This window comes from Helicoverpa armigera, chromosome 2 (genome assembly GCF_030705265.1).
Source record: "Helicoverpa armigera isolate CAAS_96S chromosome 2, ASM3070526v1, whole genome shotgun sequence".
Lineage (NCBI taxonomy): Eukaryota > Metazoa > Arthropoda > Insecta > Lepidoptera > Noctuidae > Helicoverpa > Helicoverpa armigera.
The window spans coordinates 1-19,800 of record NC_087121.1 but is presented as its reverse complement, the minus strand read 5'-3'; positions in this window follow the sequence as shown (position 1 = coordinate 19,800).

Below are 19,800 nucleotides of genomic sequence, written 5' to 3'. Positions count from 1 at the left end.
AAAACACTGTAAAGTGAAGAAGCTGCGAGCGTAGCGAGCGCGAATTTTTTTGAGTTTTGGTACACGAAAGCCCTCCGCCTCCTTAACAGCTTAGAAATCGTCAGCGTAGAGCGTCAGTTGTGTTTGCTACTTCGGTGCTTTAACTTTTTGTTAGATTGAGGACAAAAACGTAAGCACAGAAATAATCAAATACGAATAAAATACCGCGAGCGAAGCGAGCCGATTTTTTGTTTTCTATCTTTGAGGAATTAATTTAAGTAGGTAATCAGGTAAAAGTAAAATAAACAAGAAGAGAGGGTGACAGCCGGACTGTGTCACCCTCTCAGTGCCGCCTCGACGTCTCGCTCATGCACTGTTGTAATTTTGTTTGAATATCGTGCACTGGTAGTGAACCTAGGCTTTGCAGATTAGAATGGCACCCTCAGTGACTTGTCCCTTCTGCCCGCGCCATCCTGGTCGTGCAGATATGTGCCGACCGAGATGGCACCCCCCGAGACGTGGCACCCGGGGCGTACCGCCCCCTCCGCCCCCCCCTTACGCCGCTACTGCTAACATAATCTATTATAACATTTTAAAAATCCATGACAAGTCTTTCCATATTTTAAAAATAAAAACCAGCGTTCGTCAACACTGTGAACGAACGAAACTTTTTTTTTCCGATCGTCAACAGTGTTGACGAAAGGGTGTTACCGAACGGGAATAACCCTTTTATTTTACTTTCAGGCCTGACAATGGTGACAAATTGCAATTTAGGGTACTTCTACGGTTGAGACCAACTACCTTATGTTTGGGTATATTTTATTTAAATTGGTAAGGACTTCCATAATTATGGTCATGAGTTCACGATTGCCACTTTGGGTATTAAAACTATTTGGACCTGAAAAGCATCAACTAAAAAACTTACAAAAAACGTTTTTACAAAAATATAGAAACCGCTCAGATGCAACTGAAACAGAATTTTCATGAAACCACTAGAATAACAACATCCTCAAGTTCATGACATAGACATGGATATTTTTATTATATGTATCTATTTGAAGAGAGAGGTGCCGCGTATATTGTGGCAGTGGCCGGCCCTACCTGGACTAGAATAGCACAAGAGCGAGATGAATGGCATAAGATGGAGGAGGCCCTCGCCCTTAAATGGGTACCCAATTAAATTAATATAGAAAAGCTCGGACCATGGCCGGAAGACGCTGGATGCAGGTCGCTTCCAACAGGTATCTGTGGAGATCAAAGGGGGAGGCCTATGTTCAGCAGTGGACGTCCTATGGCTGAGATGATGATGATGATGATGATGATGGGGCATAGCGAAAAGGCTTGTCGACGCTTCGCGTGACCAGAGGGCTGGCTTGTTTTTTGGACAAAGAATTAGCATTGCCATTCAACGTGGCAATGCAGCCAGTCTTCTGGGCACGTTTCCGGGGGACAGCGATGCGGAGGAGTACTTCGACGCCTAACCCTCAGTTGGTTTTTAGTTTTGTTTTTACCTGTCAGGGCTGCGGAAGAATGCTTTGGAGATACCCGTGCCCTCGACAACAGGTAATTAGAGGCAACACCGGGTAGGGTTTTTAAGCCCCTAAGAGTCCGACACACCCCTCCTCCTACCCCAGGTGACCAAGGCCTAAAGCCAAGACCGAAGGCGAAGGTCCAAAAACCAGGGCCCTAGGACAAGGCCCAGGATTAGGTTTGCTCAGGGTTAGGTTAGGTTTGCTCAGGGTTAGGTTAGGTTTGCTCAGGGTTAGGTTAGGTTTGCTCAGGGTTAGGTTAGGTTTGCTCAGGGTTAGGTTTGGGTTTTTTATTGAACTTTGTTTTCAGTTAATTAAGTTGTGTTTTTCGCATTGTGGTTGGTGACGGCAGCTCGCGCGATTTGATACGTTTGCTGCCGTAACCTAAGATGTCGCAATTTGTTTTGTGATTTGTATGCAAAAAAAAAAAAAAGGATTAATATAGGATATTTGATATTAATAGGATATAAATAGATAAAGAAAATAAATATACAAATAATTATATATAATATATTATTTATGTTCCATTGTAGGCTTTTAGACCCGAATATATGTGACGCACAAACTCAGTATAACTTGCCAGCGCTTCCTCCTTCTTAAGTAGTTCTGGCAAGCTATACGGGTCAATGTCATAGTACGCGCACAGCGACTCATGGCGCACTCGCCCCGCAGCGAACCTCGGACAATCTGTCAGCAGGTGCGTCACTGTGTGGGGTATACTGGTGTTACAGGGACAGCAGTCGTCCGGAGTGATGTGGAATCGACGAAGGTACGTTTTATGGAAGCCGTGGTTGGTGAGTATTTGTGTTGTGTGGAAGTGAATTTCTGTGTGTTTTCGGAATTGTTTGATGTCGGTAAGATTTGGAAAAATATTTTTGGTGTACTGTCCTTGTTCGCTGGATGAATAACGTGCCTGCCAAAGGTCCAGGCTATGCATGCGGAGCTTATGTTTTACATACGAGATTGGGAACGAGCTGTAGTCAGGTGTTTTGTGAAGCTGAGTCGCCAGTTTTGCCGCGGCATCGGCAGCCTCGTTGCCGACATTGCCCCTGTGTGCCTTGACCCATTTTAATGTGATCTGTTTTGTTTCGCGATGCGTGTGTATAATTTTGTGTATCTGTGTGACGAGTGGATGTGTGTTGCTTCTGTCTGCTATTGCTAGTAGTGAAGATTGGGAGTCTGTGTAGATGACGGTCTTTTGATATTTGCGAGTCGCCCATTTGCAGGCCTCCAGGATGGCGAAGAGCTCAGCCTGGAAGACCGTGCAAGAGTCGTGTAATTTGAGTTTTTTGGTTATGGTCGGTTGTTCTGAGCCACCTGGGTCAAAGCACACAAAAGCAGCTCCAACAGCGCCACTGTCCAGCTTGCTGCCGTCGGTGTATATTTGGTGCGTTTCGTCCGTTTCTTCGTGGTCTAGATGAGATTTAGTGATTCTCAGAGCTGGGTGCAGTAGTTCGCGTACAGGTGTGGGTCGCTCCAGCAGAATATCTTCTGGTAGAAAGCTAGTGGTGTTGGTTAGGCGAGTTTGCTCGATTTGATGTACCTCGAGGACTCTGAGGTCAAGTGGAATGAGCTGCGCCAGCGCCAGTGCAGCGTTAGTGGACACTGTCCTGAAGGCGCGGATGGCCTTTAGCGCGAAGCCTCGTTGCAGGCTGGCCAGATCCTTGCGTGCGCTCTTTTGCCTTGCCACTTGACCCCATATTCCCGCAGCGTAGGTGATGATCGGCTCGATGACATGTAGGTATATGGTGCGTGTGTTTTCAGGGTGTGTGCCCCAGGTCGGCCTGGCGTAGATGCACAGTTTCTTGTAGATGCGTGAGGCCTTGCCTATTACATATTTTAGGTGTCTTTTAAATGCGAGCTTTTCATCAATGATGATGCCCAGCAATTTAATTTCAGGCACGAATGTCAAGTCCGTGCCGTCCATGTGGAGCTGCACAGACTTGGCCTTCGGCGTGAAAGCAATGACTTGTGTCTTCGCTGGGCCAAAATTGAGTTTCACTTTAGTTCCCCAGTTACTAATTTCGGACAGGACGGTATTTGACACGCTCTGCAGTTCTTCATTATTGTCCGCGGTGACTATAAGGAGGACATCATCCGCAAAGGCCTGCATGTGGCATCCCGCTGGCAGCTGCATGTCTAGGAGTTCATCCAAGATCATGTTCCACAGAACGGGGCCACACGCAGACCCCTGTATGCACCCCTTTGTGAGTGTTTTACGCGCGCGCACTCCGGCGTGATCCAAAGTGACTACTCGATCCCTGACGTAATCCTTGATGAGCCCGTAGATGTTATTGGGCACACCAAGATTGGCGAGACGTTGGAAGAGTGCGGGCCACCAAGCATTGTCAAACGCCGCCTTGATATCCAAAGAGACCGCGATTACAAGTTTTTTACTCTCTTTTGCGAGGCGGATGAAGTCCAGAGCGGTGTGAACGGCTAGCGTCGTGTTTCTTTGTTGCCGAAAGCCAAACTGGTTGTTGTTGAGTTTATTCTCCGACTCTGCTTTATGGACGACCCTTTTGATAAATAATTTCTCCAGTAACTTCCCGAAGACCGGAAGCAGTCCTATGGGGCGGAAGGATTTAAGATCCATGTGGTCGTCTTTGCCCGGTTCGGGAATGATCTTTACGTAGGCCTCCTTCCACGCTCCAGGAAAGTACTGGAGTGAAAGACATCTATTTAAAATATCTGTCATGAGACTGGGGTATATCTTTGTGAACTTATGGCAAATATCTGATGTTAGATTGTCTAATCCGGGAGCTTTTTTCGGACTTATGGAGCTAAGTTGCTCAAGCACCTCTTCCTCCGTGAAGGGAAGATCATCCGGGGTGTTGATAGAATAGCTGTTGTAGTGTGTGCGTAGCTGTCTTTGCTCCGGGGTTTGGTCCGGGGAATCATCGGGGTAGAAGTGCTTGAGCAAGGCGTTTGCAGTCTCTTCTGCATCAGCCGTATACCTATCTCCTATTTTTAATGTAGTGGGAGGTCTTCTTGGTGCTGTTTCCTTAAGGAGGCGATTGGTGAGGGACCAGACGTTCTCTTTGGTTTGTAGCTCGCAGAACTTACGGAAGCCTTCGGTGGATGCGCGTTTCATTTCGTCACTATACTGCTTCTTTTTGATGACCTGTTCCTCAAGCAGGGCGTCAAGGGGTTGGCCAGATAGTTTTGCCGAGTGAATTTGCCGGTGAAGGCTTATGACTTCCCCCTTGAGCCGCTGCAGTGTATCGCTCCACCAAGGAGGCTTCTGCTTGACTTTTCCACTTCTGACGGGCATCGTTTCCTTGCAACAATTTCGTATCAACGATGTTATACGACTAATGAGAGCCTCGAGTTGTTCCTTGTCTAGGGTGCTAACGTCACTGTCGAGTATGTCGGAAAGTGCCACCTCTTGCAGCACGGCATCCCTGAATGCTGCCCAGTCCGCTTTTTGGGTGTTAAACATGAAAGTTGAGGCGTTGCCTGTACCGGATGATGTTGGTTTCTCTGAGTTTATGTGAAACTCTATGGCATTATGCTGTGACGTGGTGCAGCATTCAAGGTTGACCCTCCACTCTCCGACCATATCGAAGGCTTGGCCGGACGCTAGTGTCACGTCTATGATAGACGATCGATCGCGCCCGTGCGTCACCGTCTCGAATGTCGGGGTGTCGCCAGTGTTGCAGATGTACATGTCATTAGTGTGTGCTAATTCCATTAAGTCGTTGCCTCTCGGGTTTGATCTCGTGCTTCCCCATGCTGGGTGCCAGCCGTTGAAGTCACCTCCAAGTATGCACTTGTAGCGCGATGTAGTTTTGAGGAAGTAGTCGATGGCCGCTAGCGTGGATGATGTATCGTCTCTTGGTTCCACATAAGCGGATCCCAAGTACAATTTCTGATGACCGGTCTTGACTTGAATGACACATAGATTGGCAGTCGATAGACTGGACTCTCCCAAAACCACAGCGCGCCCCTGCTTCACAAGAATGCACGCTTTGACGTTAGACCCTCTCGAGTACTGGTAGATGTCTATTCCAGAAATCGGCTTCACCTCTTTGCCAGAGCCTATATAGGGCTCGGACAGCAAGGCAATGTCGTATTGGCCATTATAAAAATATGTAAAAAATTCGTGGAGACTATTTTTAGATCGATCAATGTTACACTAATATTTTAATGAGTTTATTGTCCATAATCAGTACGGTAAATAATTTTGTTTTTGACTGAGGGTTAGGTTAGGTTTGCTCAGGGTTAGGTTAGGTTTGCTCAGGGTTAGGTTAGGTTTGCTCAGGGTTAGGTTTGGTTTGCTCAGGGTTAGGTTTGGTTTGCTCAGGGTTAGGTTAGGTTTGCTCAGGGTTAGGTTAGGTTTGCTCAGGGTTAGGTTAGGTTTGCTCAGGTTTTTTTTTATTGAACTTTGTTTTCAGTTAATTTAGATGTATTTTTCGCATTGTGGTTGGTGACGGCAGCTCGCGCGATTTGATACGTTTGCTGCCGTAACCTAAAATGTCGCAATTTGTTTTGTGATTTTTATGCAAAAAAAGGAGTAATATAGGATATTTGATATAAATAGGATATAAATAGATAAAGAAAACGAATATACAAATAATTAAATATAATATATTATTTATGTCCCATTGTAGGCTTTTAGACCCGAATATATGTGACGCGCAAACTCCGTGTAACTTGCCAGCGCTTCTTCTTTCTTAAGAAGTTCTGGCAAGCTATGCGGGTCAATGTCATAGTACGCGCACAGCGACTCATGGCGCACTCGCCCCGCAGCGAACCTCGGACAATCTGTCAGCAGGTGCGTCACTGTCTGGGGTGTACTGGTATTGCAAGGACAGCAGTCGTCTGGAGTGATGTGGAATCGACATAGGTACGTTTTATGGAAGCCGTGGTTGGTGAGTATTTGTGTTGTGTGGAAGTGAATTTCTGTGTGTTTTCGGAATTGTTTGATGTCGGTAAGATTTGGAAAAATATTTTTGGTGTACTGTCCTTGTTCGCTGGATGAATGATGATGATGTCCTCCTAGCCGGTTATCGGCTACGGCGGCTGTTCTCATTTAAGGAGATCAGCCAATTGCGCAGGACATATTATAGTGCACAAGCATTTGCGCAGACGCAGGTGCACTCCCTATTCCTTCACTCTCATAATCCGATGGGACGGCAATCCGACACGACCGGAGAGAGATCAGGCGCAGGACCGACATTTACGTGCTCTCCGATGCACGGGTGTATCAATCACCAACTTCCAGGCTCCGGGCTGCTTTGTGAAAGTCTTCTAAAACCCACAAAGCGATTTCGGCCCGACTCGGGAATCGAACCCGAGACCTCGTGCTCAGCAGCCGCACTTGCGACAGCTAGACCAACGTGCCTGCCAAAGGTCCAGGCTATGCATGCGGAGCTTATGTTTTACATATGAGATTGGGAACGAGCTGTAGTCAGGTGTTTTGTGAAGCTGAGTCGCCAGTTTTGCCGCGGCATCGGCAGCCTCGTTGCCGACATTGCCCCTGTGTGCCTTGACCCATTTTAATGTGATCTGTTTTGTTTCGCGATGCGTGTGTATAATTTTGTGTATCTGTGTGACGAGTGGATGTGTGTTGCTTCTGTCTGCTATTGCTAGTAGTGAAGATTGGGAGTCTGTGTAGATGACGGTCTTTTGATATTTGCGAGTCGCCCATTTGCAGGCCTCCAGGATGGCGAAGAGCTCAGCCTGGAAGACCGTGCAAGAGTCGTGTAGTTTAAGTTTTTTAGTTATGGTCGGTTGTTCTGAGCCACCTGGGTCAAAGCACACAAAAGCAGCTCCAACAGCGCCACTGTCCAGCTTGCTGCCGTCGGTGTATATTTGGTGCGTTTCGTCCGTTTCTTCGTGGTCTAGATGAGATTTAGTGATTCTCAGAGCTGGGTGCAGTAGTTCGCGTACAGGTGTGGGTCGCTCCAGCAGAATATCTTCTGGTAGAAAGCTAGTGGTGTTGGTTAGGCGAGTTTGCTCGATTTGATGTACCTCGAGGACTCTGAGGTCAAGTGGAATGAGCTGCGCCAGCGCCAGTGCAGCGTTAGTGGACACTGTCCTGAAGGCGCGGATGGCCTTTAGCGCGAAGCCTCGTTGCAGGCTGGCCAGATCCTTGCGTGCGCTCTTTTGCCTTGCCACTTGACCCCATATTCCCGCAGCGTAGGTGATGATCGGCTCGATGACATGTAGGTATATGGTGCGTGTGTTTTCGGGGTGTGTGCCCCAGGTTGGCCTGGCGTAGATGCACAGTTTCTTGTAGATGCGTGAGGCCTTGCCTATTACATATTTTAGGTGTCTTTTGAATGCGAGCTTTTCATCAATGATGATGCCCAGCAATTTAATTTCAGGCACGAATGTCAAGTCCGTGCCGTCCATATGGAGCTGCACGGAATTGGCCTTCGGCGTGAAAGCAATGACTTGTGTCTTCGCTGGGCCAAAATTGAGTTTCACTTTAGTTCCCCAGTTACTAATTTCGGACAGGACGGTATTTGACACGCTCTGCAGTTCTTCATTATTGTCCGCGGTGACTATAAGGAGGACATCATCCGCAAAGGCCTGCATGTGGCATCCCGCTGGCAGCTGCATGTCTAGGAGTTCATCCAAGATCATGTTCCACAGAACGGGGCCACACGCAGACCCCTGTATGCACCCCTTTGTGAGTGTTTTACGCGCGCGCACTCCGGCGTGATCCAAAGTGACTACTCGATCCCTGACGTAATCCTTGATGAGCCCGTAGATGTTATTGGGCACACCAAGATTGGCGAGACGTTGGAAGAGTGCGGGCCACCAAGCATTGTCAAACGCCGCCTTGATATCCAAAGAGACCGCGATTACAAGTTTTTTACTCTCTTTTGCGAGGCGGATGAAGTCCAGAGCGGTGTGAACGGCTAGCGTCGTGTTTCTTTGTTGCCGAAAGCCAAACTGGTTGTTGTTGAGTTTATTCTCCGACTCTGCTTTATGGACGACCCTTTTGATAAATAATTTCTCCAGTAACTTCCCGAAGACCGGAAGCAGTCCTATGGGGCGGAAGGATTTAAGATCCATGTGGTCGTCTTTGCCCGGTTTGGGAATGATCTTTACGTAGGCCTCCTTCCACGCTCCAGGAAAGTACTGGAGTGAGAGACATCTATTTAAAATATCTGTCATGAGACGGGGGTATATCTTTGCGAACTTATGGCAAATATCTGATGTTAGATTGTCTAATCCGGGAGCTTTTTTCGGACTTATGGAGCTAAGTTGCTCAAGCACCTCTTCCTCCGTGAAGGGAAGATCATCCGGGGTGTTGATAGAATAGCTGTTGTAGTGTGTGCGTAGCTGTCTTTGCTCCGGGGTTTGGTCCGGGGAATCATCGGGGTAGAAGTGCTTGAGCAAGGCGTTTGCAGTCTCTTCTGCATCAGCCGTATACCTATCTCCTATTTTTAATGTAGTGGGAGGTCTTCTTGGTGCTGTTTCCTTAAGGAGGCGATTGGTGAGGGACCAGACGTTCTCTTTGGTTTGTAGCTCGCAGAACTTACGGAAGCCTTCGGTGGATGCGCGTTTCATTTCGTCACTATACTGCTTCTTTTTGATGACCTGTTCCTCAAGCAGGGCGTCAAGGGGTTGGCCAGATAGTTTTGCCGAGTGAATTTGCCGGTGAAGGCTTATGACTTCCCCCTTGAGCCGCTGCAGTGTATCGCTCCACCAAGGAGGCTTCTGCTTGACTTTTCCACTTCTGACGGGCATCGTTTCCTTGCAACAATTTCGTATCAACGATGTTATACGACTAATGAGAGCCTCGAGTTGTTCCTTGTCTAGGGTGCTAACGTCACTGTCGAGTATGTCGGAAAGTGCCACCTCTTGCAGCACGGCATCCCTGAATGCTGCCCAGTCCGCTTTTTGGGTGTTAAACATGAAAGTTGAGGCGTTGCCTGTACCGGATGATGTTGGTTTCTCTGCGTTTATGTGAAACTCTATGGCATTATGCTGTGACGTTGTGCAGCATTCAAGGTTGACCCTCCACTCTCCGACCATATCGAAGGCTTGGCCGGACGCTAGTGTCACGTCTATGATAGACGATCGATCGCGCCCGTGCGTCACCGTCTCAAATGTCGGAGTGTCGCCAGTGTTGCAGATGTACATGTCATTAGTGTGTGCTAATTCCATTAAGTCGTTGCCTCTCGGGTTTGATCTCGTGCTTCCCCATGCTGGGTGCCAGCCGTTGAAGTCACCTCCAAGTATGCACTTGTAGCGCGATGTAGTTTTGAGGAAGTAGTCGATGGCCGCTAGCGTGGATGATGTATCGTCTCTTGGTTCCACATAAGCGGATCCCAAGTACAATTTCTGATGACCGGTCTTGACTTGAATGACACATAGATTGGCAGTCGATAGACTGGACTCTCCCAAAACCACAGCGCGCCCCTGCTTCACAAGAATGCACGCTTTGACGTTAGACCCTCTCGAGTACTGGTAGATGTCTATTCCAGAAATCGGCTTCACCTCTTTGCCAGAGCCTATATAGGGCTCGGACAGCAAGGCAATGTCGTATTGGCCATTATAAAAATATGTAAAAAATTCGTGGAGACTATTTTTAGATCGATCAATGTTACACTGTAATATTTTAATGAGTTTATTGTCCATAATCAGTACGGTTAATAATTTTGTTTTTGACTGATTTCACTCGAGGGCAGTTGTTGGAGGTGGCCATGTGTCCGACGTCATGGGTAGTTTTAAATTTGGTGTTATGCTGCAAGCAGTTGTAGCACTTGGGTGCGCTTTTCTTCTCGCGCAGAGGGCAGCTGCTGGTGTTGTGCCCCTCTTCCGAGCAGTAAGAGCAGGGTGCCTGTGTCGCGGTACATTTTGCTTTAATGTGACCGAACTGCAGGCATTTCCTGCATTGGAGGAATGTAGAGAAGTCTTCTGCGTGTACCCGTTGGTAGTCCACGCAGACGCGCCCCATGTCTATAATTTTGCGCCATATGACGGGCTTGGCGATGAGGACGGCGTTGTACAATTTTGGGTTGCGGTTATTTCGCTTGAATGCAAGCCGTAGGTCATCGCTGTCAACAGCGAGGGCAGTCAGCTCTTCGTTTTGGCCGCGGATGACGTCGACCAGCTCTTCCGATGGTGTGTCCAATGATATTCCCTTGAGAATAATCATTGGTCTCAGTAGCTTGGCTGGTTCAGCAGTGAGTTGTGAGGACTTTTCTAGCTTTTTGAGGGTTTCGTCGCGCTGTTGTTCAGTCTCGAACTCCACTCGTAACTTATTATTAGACACGGCCTGTATTCTAGACGGTGCGTACGAAGTGGTGCGGAAACTGACTGCGTTCTTGAACGACTGCACTACGTCCTGACGTGTTTGGGACGTGCTGTCGCCCTGCGGCGCAACGATAAGAGCAGGTTTGTTAGGCGGAGGTGGTTTAGTGACTGGACGAGGAGCCGGGGCGCTAGCCGCCTGCGCGTAACTTCTGGGCAACGGTGCGGGAGTGAGTGGTGTCGCGATCGTGGCGAGGTGCTTGCTAAGCTCCTCGCGCACGCATGTAGCTATTTCCTGTCGCAGGTTTCCGTCTTGGGTCACGCAGATTTCCTGCGGGGCGGAAAAGGTGGGTATTTTAGCGGCCACGCACCGAATCTCATTTGCCGCAGAACTTATGAGTCGCTTGTTGGCGGTCGTGACGCTTTTCCCTTCGGCAATAGCAGCCGCAATGCACTCCGCGAGTTTGTTTAACGTGCTGATGCACGACTCGGTGCTAGTGGCATCTGCTGCCGTCGCCGGGAGAGACAAGACCTCGCCGCTAGACGGCGCCATCGCGGTGTCCACAAGAGTTTTCACCGGTTCACGCGCTGCGGAACTCTGGGCGGGACCGAATACAAGGGATTTTATAGACGAGAAAATGTTTAAACGGTAGAACAGAAATTATTGAGAATAATATATAGTAAGAAAAAAATAAACGCTACTTTGAAGGTTGAGAAGGTTCCTAGTCGAGTAAAATGACGCCGGTGAGGGCAAAATTTATAGCTTCGGCACCAGGACACTTCAGGGATTATATTTCCGTAATAAAAAAATTTTAAGAAATGGGACCGAAAGTGCTCCCCTTTTCCTATACACAGCTTAAATCTGCCTAAAGGGCGGGTGGGTGTGATTTTTTGACGTTTGGTAAGAGCTATCCGCACGTGAAAGGTGTCGTTAGAAGCGCCTCGGCGAGAGCTATCTAACGGTGTGCATATGAAAGGTAAGTGTAGTAGAATTTTTTAAAGTTATGGTCAAAAAACAGGTTTTTTAGTACTAAATTTAGAACAAATTATGCAGAATTACAATTTTATGCGTGAAACTGGTGGATTCTAGGCGCACAAAGCGGTCTAGACACCAGCCCGACAGGTAAGCAAAGTTGGATCGCTAATAAGTGACTAATTAGCGCTAAACAATGGTAAAACTATTTAATCAAAAATAACGTTTATATAGGGTATGTAAGGATATAAAAGTGTATTTATTTCGCACCTAGACAGTATATAACGTGTCTAGGGGTTGGACAGAGCCAAGGTAAGATGATTAGAAGCGAAAACAACGCAGAAATACGAGGTTTTTTCCAAACGTGTCTTGGTTTGCTCAGGGTTAGGTTAGGTTTGCTCAGGGTTAGGTTAGGTTTGCTCAGGGTTAGGTTAGGTTTGCTCAGGGTTAGGTTAGGTTTGCTCAGGGTTAGGTTAGGTTTGCTCAGGGTTAGGTTAGGTTTGCTCAGGGTTAGGTTAGGTTTGCTCAGGGTTGGTTAGGTTTGCTCAGGGTTAGTTAGGTTTGCTCAGGGTTAGGTTAGGTTTGCTCAGGTTAGGTTAGGTTTGCTCAGGGTTAGGTTAGGTTAGGTTAGGTTAGGTTAGGTTAGGTTAGGTTAGGTTAGGTTAGGTTAGGTTAGGTTAGGTTAGGTTCCGGCCAGTGCTCGACGACTGGCTCGGGAGAAGGCACGGCTCCCTGTCGTTCAGGGTGACGCAGGTGCTGTCGGGGCACGGCTGCTTCGGCAAGTACCTGTGTCGCATAGGAGGGAGCCGGACGCTCGGTGCCACCACTGCGTCCATGGCGGGAGGACACGGCGCAACACGTTCGTTCAGTGTGTTGCTTGGGAGGAGCAGCGCCGTGTCCTCACAAATGAAGTAGGAGGCGATCTGTCGCTGCCGGCCGTGGTACGGAAGATGGTCGGCAGCGCAGAGTCGTGGGACGCAGTGGTGTCCTTCTGCGAGGACGTGATGTCGCAGAAGGAAGCTGCGGAACGGGAGAGGGAGATTTCAACTGCCGATCCCGCCCGCAGCAGGCGCTCCGGGCGCCGGAGGAGGGCAGACAACGCCCTCTTCCGCCCCCATGAACGGGTCCAGGGCGAAGGACTTGGGGAAGTCCCCGCCCCTATTCAACGGACCCGAGGCGGAGGCGCGCGCGGGTGTCGACGCGCGGCGTTGCACGGGGAGTTTAACACCTCACCCCGTGCCGAGGCGAGGCCCGCAAGGCGGGCCAGCACCAGTGCGGGGCTGCGGAAGAATTTGGATTCCCGCGGCCCCGCGCCACGTGTAAGGAGGACACAGGGGTTTTAGCCGGTAAGAGTCCGGCACACCCCTCCGCCTCTCCCCAGGCGGAGGAAGTCCATGAGGATTTCCCCCCGAGAAAAAAAAAAAGGTTAGGTTAGGTTAGGTTAGGTTTTTTTGTGGCAGGAGTGGGAAATCCTCATGGACACCAGAGTAGTGCCGGACTCTTACCGGCTAAAACCCACTCCTGCCGTCCCTTGTTCCCCTGACGTGATCAGGGACCTGTTAAGTCTATTTTTCTTATGTTTTATCTTAGGTTATGTTTTAGTGATACGTGGAATCTTAGATCGTATTAAATATATATTTGTATATAATAAATATTCATATATATTTACATAGTTTTATATAACTTTATAAAATAGTTCATATGTATTCTATATCATATAGTCTCAGTATTTATGCATAATGACATCTCAGTTTTGTATATAATACATTGTCAGTTTTGTGTATAGTTGTATATTGTATAGTTTTATTATTTGTATATATTAGATTATAAATTTTTGTATATAGTTGTATAAATAAAATGGTAAATATTTGTGTATAATTGTATAAAATAAATAATTTAAAATAATATAATAATGTAAAAATAAATTTGTGTATATATGCATATGTAATAAGTTGACGATCTTTTTATGTACCCCATGCTTACCAGGCCATATTACTTCTAATAAGGTGGAAGCATGGGTCAGGCTTCTTTGTTCCTACGTATGATTTTATTTGCGATTGTTTCGGCATACTCTAAAAATTTTTCTCGAGCTTTCCGTTTATTCATTATGTGGCTAATATTTTGTAGGCTCAGCTCTATGTCTAACTCCTGTTCTAGTGTCCACCGTTCTCGCGAGAAGATAGGGCATTCTATGATGATATGGGGGACAGACTCGATCGCACTGGGGTCGCAGATGCACGATGGGTTCTCCTTACACTTAAAGCGGTGCAAGTATTCGGAGAACCCGCCGTGCCCCGTCAGCACTTGTGTTATTACCCCACGTGGTAGAATTTTTCTGACGATCCTGTACGCGTCCGCAGCGTCGGGCAGAAAGATCTTCGTGACCCCCGCTGTCGCTCCGTTTCCGTATCTCCGATTCCATTCGCCCAGCGACTCCAATCGGATCTGCCGCTTGACGAATGAAACCGGGCAGAGGTCGTAATCTGGCCTGGTTTTGTTCTTCAAAGCCGCTTCCTTGGCCAGGTGGTCGGCGCGCTCATTTCCCTCCAGTCCAGCGTGTGCCTTTATCCAGAACAAGGATGTAACTTTGCCCTGGGATAAAGCCACACTGAGGTTCGCCCTTGCTTCCACTGCCAGGGCGTGGAGGGCACTCTGGTTGGTGACCGTTTGCAGGGCTGCCTTCGAGTCGCTGTATATGCCAAAAGTGCCCTCCCGGCGCCGCAGTATTTGCCTAGTGGCTACGCATATGGCCAGGAGTTCTGCCTGGTAGACAGTACAGCAGGACGGCAGACTGAGTTTCGAGGACTTGATCTCGGCCTCTCTATCCCAAAGGGAGAGTGCTGCTCCGACCTTGCCCTCGATCTTGCTGCCGTCTGTAAAGAACCGTATGTCCTGGCTGTTGTGGGACTCCACATGGGACTGATCTACCAAGCTCACGAACCCCATGGCCGTATGTTTCGCCGGGTGTGGCGTGTCCGCGAACGCCACCACCCGTTCCACCTCACGACCGGCCAGCGAAGTTACTCCCTTTTTCTTTTCATAGAGCGCGGCTGCTTCTTGAATCCTAAGGTCGAGCGGGAGCAACCCCGCCAGCACAAGTGCCGAATGCAGTGAGACGGTGCGGTACGCTCCGCACAGCTTCTGAGCGAACCCTCGCTGGACCGAATTAAGGAGCTTCTGCACACCGACTTTCCTGGCTGCTGGCGCCCAGGCGCTGGCCGCGTACAGAATCACCGGTTCCACCGCCGCCGTGTAGATGCTGCGGATCACCTCGGGGTGTAGACCCCAGCTCACCTTTGCCGCCCTGGCCAACTGTTTGTAGATATTAATGGCCTTCTTACAAACATTTGCGACGTGCGTGTTGAAGGTGAGCTTGTGATCCACAGTGAGCCCCAGTATCTTTATTTCCTCTGACATGCCAATGGCGACCCCGCCCATGCTCAGGAGGGGGACATCGTACTTTAGCTTCCTGGTTACGACCATGGCGCATGTTTTGTGTGGCGCAAACTTCAGCTTATTTCTGATGCCCCACCCCCGAATATACTCGAGGGCCGCATTGGCACGTCTTTGGATTTCGAGTGCCGTATCCCCGCTAAAAATGAGGACGACGTCGTCAGCGAAAGCCTGACAGTAGTCGCCTCGCTGTTCAAGACCTTTTAGCAGGGGATCCAGCACCAGGTTCCAAAGGATTGGGCCTCCAATGGACCCCTGCACGCATCCCTTGTTCGTGTCCCGGCGGCACTCCGCTCCGGCGTACCTGACCCGGACACACCTGTCGTTGAGGTAGCTGTCTATCATTCTTCTTATGTTCACCGGGCACTTTTCCTCAGCCAGTCTGGTCCTGATGGCCGGCCACCATGCGCTATCGAAGGCTCCCTCTATATCAAGAGAGACAACAGTGATCAGCTTTTTGTCGTTTAATTTTTCCTTGATGTGTTGAATCATGGTGTAGAGGGAGTCTTCGGTGCTTTTTTGTGGCATGAAGCCAAACTGGCGAGTACTAAGCCGCGGGATTAGGTGCCATTTGAGACGAGCTACCATCAACTTTTCCAGGATTTTGCCCAGGACAGGTAATAGGCCGATGGGTCGGTAAGACTTGGGGGCGGTGTAGGTGTCTTTCCCTGGCTTCCGGAGGATCACCACTGTGGCCTCCTTCCAGGCTCCGGGGAAGTGTCCCTGCTCCAGACATTTATTGGCCAGGGCGAGGAAGATCCCCGGATCGCGGAAGATGGCTTGAGCGCAGATATCGGCGGTGAGACCATCCGCCCCGGGTGCCTTTTTTGGGTTGAAGCTATCCACCGCCGTTTTCAGTTCCAGTAGCGTGAACGGTGGGTCATGGTGCTCATCATGCGACCACACGTTCGAACGATCGGCATCTTCACGAGTACGGCGGTGGTCCTCGGTTTCGCCCTCTTCCGAGTCCACGGGGTAGAAGGTCTCCGCCAGGAGCCGTGCTGAGTTTTCTGGGCTCAATGGCAGTCCGTCCTTGACCAGGGGCACATCCTCACATCTTTTTGCGGTGCGACCGATAACCCTATAGATCCCCTCCCATACGCCCTCCCTATCCTGTTTCTCGCAGAACCCCTTCCAACTCTGCACCTGTGCCCTTTTGGCTTCGAGCTCATATTTTTCTTTTGCTTGCAGGTACTCATCAACGACCTTTTGTCTCCGGATCGGTGCAGCGCAGCGTATGCGGTGTTTCTTGGTGTTGACCTCTTTCTTCATCTCGACGAGCTCGGTTGACCACCACGGTAAGTTGACTAGGCTATTATTTTTAATTTTAGGAATGGTTTCCTGACTTGTTTCAGTTATTATGTTGATATAATTTTGAATTGTTTGATCTAATGATTTTGTGTTATTAATTTTGTTTATTTCAAAGCTATTAATTTGATGCACTTCTTCCAATTGGGCCAATTTCTCACGAAATTGACTCCAATTGGCTTTTTTGGTGTTAAATATCCTAGTTTGCCTGTTGATGTTAATTCCTTTTGATTTTTCTAATTTAATTTTGAAGACTATACCGTTGTGGTCCGAGCTCGTGATGCCGCTCTCGACTCTCCAGTCCTCGATTAGACCGAGGAGTCCCTCCGAGCAGGCTGTGAGGTCAACAAAGCTGGTGAACTGCTTTCCTCCTCTGATCGTGTCGAAGGTCGGAGTATTGCCGGTGTTGAGTACCTGCAAGCCCATGTCCTCGAAGCTGCCCGCGACTTCTTCACCCCTGCTGTCGATGATTGAGCTACCCCACCAGGTGCTCTTTGCGTTCGCATCGCCCCCGACTATAATATTTAGGTGACCCATTTCCTCTCGGATCCGCCTTAGTTGCTCCAAGTATGGCTCTATGGGCTGGTCCGGTTCAAAGTAGAACGAGACTACCGCAATCTCCCAGGCGCGGGTACGGATCCTTACCACCGTGATGTTGTTGGTGGTAAGTTCTGGACACTGTAGCACGTCTAGATCGTGATTGAAGACGGCTATTGCCGACTTTACAGTTCCTTCTCCTTGGTCGGCGCTCTGGAAGATTCTCACTCCGTGGCAGTCTCGCATCTTCCGGATCCCGCCCACATACGGCTCCTGGAGCAACGCCAGAGCAACTTTCCTGTCGCCGGCCTCTATGAGCAGTTCTTGCGTGGCTAGGTTCTTCCTCTGGAGGTTGGTTTGGATTACTGAGTACTCTGGGTCAGGTCGGGGTCGAATAGCTGGCTGGCTGATTCCGGGTGCGGTAGGCTCAACCTTAGCAGTAGGCGACTGACAGACGGGATAATGCATCCCACTTCACCCGGACGGGGCACTCGCTGTCGAAGGCGTTATGGTCGATCTTGGGCATTTTTGCCTGAAGGCAGTTGCGGCATTTGGGAGGTTCGGCTGCTTGCCTTGAGGGCAGTCCGCTCGGAGGTGGAGGTCTCCGCACGAATGCAGACATCGGCTGTTTCCGTGCACATCTTCCGGGTATGACCATAGCGCAGGCAGCGCGTGCACTGCACCAGAGGTGACTGGTCCAGTACACGCACCCGCTGCAGGTCGATGTGCAGTCTTCCCGCCGATGTCAGCCTCTGCCATAACGCTGGGGACACCTGCAGAATGATGTGGCACGTGTGGGGATTTCTCGTCCTGCGACGGTATTTGATGCCCATTCTTGCATCCTCTGCAGGTACGTCCCCAATCAGGTGGTGATTTTGGCATTTTATTGCCTGGATGACCTCCTCGTCCGAGTGACAGGAGAGGACGTCCTTGATGATTATGAGCGGGTCCTTGTTCTTCACTTCTTCCACCATCAGGTTACCCGCTCTCTTGATCCTCTCCGTCGCCCTAGTCATTTCCTCCCGGGATCCAAAGCCCACAACTACCTTCCGGTCCCTTGCCTTCCTCAGCCGTTCGACCCTCGTGCCTCATTTTTGCATCGACCGCCGTCCTCAGCTTCTCGATGACCACTTCACCGGTGTCTTGATCGCTGGTGGATGACGATCACCGAGTGCAGTGGCTCTCGGAATTGTATTTTGAGGTTGCGGCGATCTCTGCGAACGTCGGTCCCTGGCCAGCCACGTAGCGTGGCGCCTCTTTAAGTTGTTCCGACAGAGTCTGCGTGTGCTGTTTGCAGTCCTCCAGGGCCCGGTTGTGGCTCTGGAGTGAATCCATGAGCTGATTCACAAGCTCTGTCGGAAATTCCTGGCGAGGAGTCTGTTGAGGTGGGATGGATTCCGTTGCATTTTCCAACTCGGCACTTGTTTCATCTGCCCCTGCCTCCTTGACGAGGTGGTAGAGTCTCTCGGCTGCCTTGGTGATCTCATAGGCGATTTCCTTTTTAAGTTACGAGAGCTCACCACCTGCATTTTTACTTGAGAGGCAGGCTTTGGCTTCGGTCATCCTGTTCATGTACCGAGTTGGCTGCGTTGTTTGAGAGAAGGTGGCGATGACAGGATTATTGTTAGGTCAGGCCGTGCCTCTTGTGGGAGGGTTGTTTGGGCCTGAGCTTGGGTGGAGATCTTTTCGGGGACTTTGGCTGAGGTGAAGGTGTTTTCTGAGTGCGGGCCTCACTGAATATCTCAGCCTCCCGCTCTTCAGGACATGACAGACTGATGGTCCTGCCTCAGCCACAGTTGAACTTCCCGATTCCGATCTCTACTCTGGCCTTGAGCTTCTTCGCCACTGGAGTTCTCATGCCGAACATTGTCAGGGTAGGGTAAATATGGTAAGCAAATCCTGTAAAGGGATAAGTCAAATAAAATATAAATCAATATTAGCAATAATCATAAAAGTATAATTGTAATGAAAGTCATAAATTTGTGGCAATAAACCAAGTCTATATTTTAAAATTTATTTAGATATATTCTAAAGCTAAGTGCAGCGGTCAAAGACTCGTTGCACGGCGTTGGCACAATATTTTGTTAAGGGTTGGTCCCCAGTCAGTTTGTGAGGTAGAGAGCCAATAAATTGATGATAACTTTTTCTCGCTTGAATTGGCCCTAGAACCTGCACAAAAAGTCGATTAATTCGAGTTAAGGAGCCCGGATTACACCAAAATTAATGTTTTCCAAACGGGAGTATAGCTAGAATGCCAAATCTGTCAAAAATATTTTTCAACAATTTGGTCCCAGAGTCACACCCTTTCCTATAGTAAATTTTAAATTTCTACTAATGCGTCTAAAGGGCGGGTGGGTGGGGCATTTTGACGTTTGGTGCGGCGTAGAGGGACGTGCGATACGTCAAAAGACGCGTCTCGGCGAGCCCTAGCCAGCTGTCCAGAAACTAGAATAGGCTTTCCTAGAAATTTTGAAAATGTTGGTCGAAAAACTGTAAAATTTAGTGTTTTTTAATAGAAAATATTTAATTTCGACGTCCAAACCTACCCAAAATCGTGCAAAATGCAGTCAGGAAGACAGGTCGAGTGGTAAGTATTTAATAAAATTTTACAATGAAAATCTAGTCAGAATTTTGATAAATAATTAATTTTGTGTTTTTACAGGTCGAGAAGGGTGGGGGTGTCAAAATCGGGTCACACCGCTTCGATGTCGCGTTTGAAGGGGTTATCGCGTGCTTACAAGCCTGTTAGCAGCTATTATACGCAAAACCGCATCAAAATCGGTCTCCTTTGAAAAGAGTTATCAA